Raw genomic sequence first — 4040 nt, forward strand, 5'->3', positions numbered from 1 at the left:
GTTTTGGGTCCGGTTCAGTTTTTGGGTGCAGTTCAGTTTTTGGGGCTGGTTCAGGTTTTGCCACCGGTTCAGATTTTGGGATGGGTTCAGGTTTTTGGGGCTTGTTCCGATTTCGGGGCAGATTCAGTTTTTGGGCCTGGCTCAGATTTTAGGTGCAGCTCACTTTTTGCCTCTGGCTCAGCTTTTTAGGGCCTGTCCACTTTTTAGGGCCAGCTCACCCTTCCAGCCTGGCTCCAACCTTCCCCTCCCCATCCTCCTGTTTTTTTCCCAATTTTTTTTTTGTTTTTTTTAATTTGCTGGAAACTGTTTGTGCCGAGCTAATTCCTGAAAATCCAGCCCTGGACATCCCCGAGCTCACCCAAACACCGGCCACTGTCATTACCTTTATTAGAGCCCGCTGTGGCCACTCTTGCCGGCGCGTCCTGGAATCCTTTGCCGTGATGCGGCTGCCCGGGGCTCGTCAGGCAGGAATTCTGCTCATATTCTCCAGGGGAGGATGAAAGGTGACACACGGGCAGTAATGAGGGAATTCTTGCGGCCCTGAACGCCTTCAAAGTGCGGCAGCATTTGGTTAATGCCGCGCTCCCACCCCTGCCCGCGTCACCATGGAACCTGAGTAATCCCGGCAGTCATTAACTCCTGGGAGAGCGGCCCCAGATGTGTCATTATCCGCATTTTTACAGCCGGGGAAATGGGGGCACCGCGAGCTTCGCTGGTTTCCGGCCGACCACAGCCTGACTCACCTCGGGGTGGCAGCGACGGGGGGGCACCCCCCGGTTTTGGGTGCTGCTCCGCATCCTCGGCGCGGATTCCAGGGCAGGGGATGCCAAATTGGAGCCCTGGGCGGGCTGAGGGGTGTAAAACACGGTGGGGGAAAAGCAGCTTTTTGTCCCCAAAAATGCGCGTGGGGAGAGGTTTGGGTGTGGCACAGCAGAGTTTGGCTGGGGTTGGGGGGGATGGGATGGGATGGGACGAGATGGGACGAGATAATGGGATGGATGGGGTGGGATGGATGGGGTGGGATGGGATGGGATAATGGGATGGATGGGATGGGATGATGGGATGGATGGGATGGATGGGATGGATGGGATGGATGGGATGGATGGGATGAGCATCCTGCGGGAGCGGAGCTGGCACTGGCAGCGCTCTGGGCACCATCACTGTCCCCAGCCCGGGGCTCTCCTGGTGTCCCAGCCTGGGCCACCTCCCAGCTCCCTCTGCATCCTCAGCAAACGGCACCTGCTGCGGGGCCACGGTCCCAGAGCCATCGGGAGCCTGATGGATTCTTTCCTCTGCAGAGCCACTGGAATGCCCGACAAGTACTGTGCCCAGGTGGAGCGCAAAGCCCAGAGACGAGCCAACGCAGCCCTCTCCTAGGCCCAGCCCGAATCCCCACAGATTTGGGGCTCCGCTTCCGTTTTTTAATCGGTATTTTTAATCTGGTTTTTTTTTAATTAAATGCTGGTTTTGAGCACGTGGTGTTTCCCATCCTTCCCTGGCCTCAGGAGGTGCCCACAGGGCTGGAGGAGCCCTGAGGCTCCTTGTGCCACCTGCCCCATGCTGGGGGTGGAGATTGTCCCTTGCCCTGTCCCCGAATCCACTGGGGCTGTTTGAGGGTGCCCCCACCCCCAGGGCAGGGTCCCCGCGGGCTCTCCCCCCCCACCCCCAGCCCTGCCGGTGCCACCTTGTCACCGCGGTGCCACCTCTGTCCCTGCAGCTGAAGCTCCCTCAGGGCCAAAGCAAAGGGACCAGGGGATGATGCAAAGGTGTCACCTCCAGGGGGATGGGGACAGGGCCTCAGGAGCTGCCGGGTCCCGCAGGAGTGGCTCTGATTAATTGCCAGAGCAGCTGGAAAACAAGGAGAGCTGGGAAAGGCGAGGCCGGGCCAGGCTGGAGCAGAGGGAGGACGAGGCTGTGGCCTCGCTGTCCCTTCCCATCCTTGTCCCGTCCCATCTCTGCTCCAGCTCTGCTGTGACCTCGTGGTGTGACAGGGCCGGGCACTGCAGGGGGGTCCCCCTTTGGGGGCCACACCAGCCACCTCAGCCCCAGCCCCGAGGAAGCCCCAGTGGCCACCAAGCTCTTGGGGACACCCAGGCCATTGTCACCAGTGCTACCCCCTCTGCGGTGCTCTGTGCCACCCCCACTGGCCATCCCCATTGTCCATCCCCAGTGTCCATCCCCAGTGTCCATCCCCAGTGTCCATCCCCACTGTCCATCCCCACTGTCCATCCCCACTGTGCATTCCCAGTGTCCATCCTCAGTGCCATCCCATGTCCATCCCCACTGTGCACCCCCATCATCCATCCCATGTCCATCCCCAGTATCCATCCCCAGAATCCATTCCCAGAATCCATTCCCAGTATCCATTCCCAGTATCCATTCCCAGTGTCCATCCATTGTGTCCATCCCCATTATCAACTCCCAGTGTCCATTCCAGTGCCTATCTCCGCTGTCCATCCCCACTGTCCATCCCCACTGTCCATCCCATGTCCATCCTGTGCCCATCCCCTGTGTCCATCCCCATTGTCCATTGTCCATCCCCATTGTCCATCCCCACTGTCCATCCCCAATGCTGACCACTGCATCCACTCCCAGTGTCCATCTGCTGTGTCATCTTCATTGTCCACTCCCAGTGTCATTTCCAGTGTCCATCCCCAGTGTCCATTCCCATTTTCCATTCCACCTGTCCATCCCGAGTGTCCAGTCCCATCGTACATCCCCAATGACACCTGCAGTGTCCATCCCTACTGTCCATCCCCATTTTCCATTCTCACTGTCCACCCCCAGTCCCATCCCCCAGTGTCCACCCCCAGTGTCACCCCCATCGTCCCCCCTGCATCATCCCCATTTTCCATCCCCAGTGTCCATCCCCAGTGTCCATCCCCAGTGTCCACCCTCATTGTCCACCCTCATTGTCCATCCCCAGTGTCCATCCCCAGTGTCCATCCTCATTGTCCATCCCCAGTGCCATCCTGCACATCCATCCTCATTGTCGCCCACGGTGTCCACCCCCAGTGCCACCCACTTTGTCCATCTCTGCTGTCCATCCCCAGTTCCCATCCCTATTGTCCATTCCTATTTTCCACCCCCAGTGTCCACCCCCAGTGTCCATCCCCATTTTCCATCCCCAGCTCCATCCCCCATGTCCATCTTCAGTGTCACCCCCAGGGCCACCCCCAGTGTCCATCCCCATTGTCCATCCCCTGTGCCACCCCCAGTGTCCATCCCCATTGTCCATCCCCTGTGCCATTCCCAGTGTCCATCCTCAGTGTCCATTCCTATTGTCCATCCCTATTTTCCACCCCCAGGGCCACCCCCAGTGTCCATTCCCAGTGTCCACTCCCAGTGTCCATCCCCTGTGTCACCCCCTGTGTCCATGCTCAGTGTCACCCCCAGGGCCATCCCTATTGCCCATCCCTATTGTCCACCCCTATTGTCCACCCCCAGCCCCATCCCCATTGTCCATCCCCAGTGCCATCCTTGTTGTCCATCCACTGTGCCACCCCGTGTCCACGCTCAGTGTCACCCCCAGTGTCCATCCCCGGTGTCCATCCCCGGTGTCCATCTCTGGTGTCCATCCCCTGTACCACTCCCTGTGTCCATCTCTATTGTCCATCCCTATTGTCCATCCCTGTTTTCTATCCCCATTTTCCAACCCCAGCCCCATCCCCAGTGTCCATCCCCTGTGCCACCCCCAATGTCCACCCCCAGTGCCCATATCCAGTCTCCATCCCTATTGTCCATCCCCAGTGTCCATATCCAGTGTCCATCCCTATTTTCCACCCCCCGTGTCCATCCCCAGTGCCCATATTCAGTGTCCATCCCTATTTTCCATCCCCAGTGCCCATATCCAGTGTCCATCCCTATTTTCCACCCCAGTGCCCACCCCCAGTGCCCATATCCAGTGTCCATCCCTATTTTCCACCCCCAGTGCCCATATTCAGTGTCCATCCCTATTTTCCACCCCCTGTGTCCACCCCCAGTGCCCATCCCCAGTGCCCATATCCAGTGTCCATCCCTATTTTCCACACCCTGCGCCA

Source organism: Corvus brachyrhynchos, unplaced genomic scaffold, assembly GCF_000691975.1.
Source record: "Corvus brachyrhynchos isolate BGI_N302 unplaced genomic scaffold, ASM69197v1 scaffold496, whole genome shotgun sequence".
NCBI lineage: Eukaryota > Metazoa > Chordata > Aves > Passeriformes > Corvidae > Corvus > Corvus brachyrhynchos.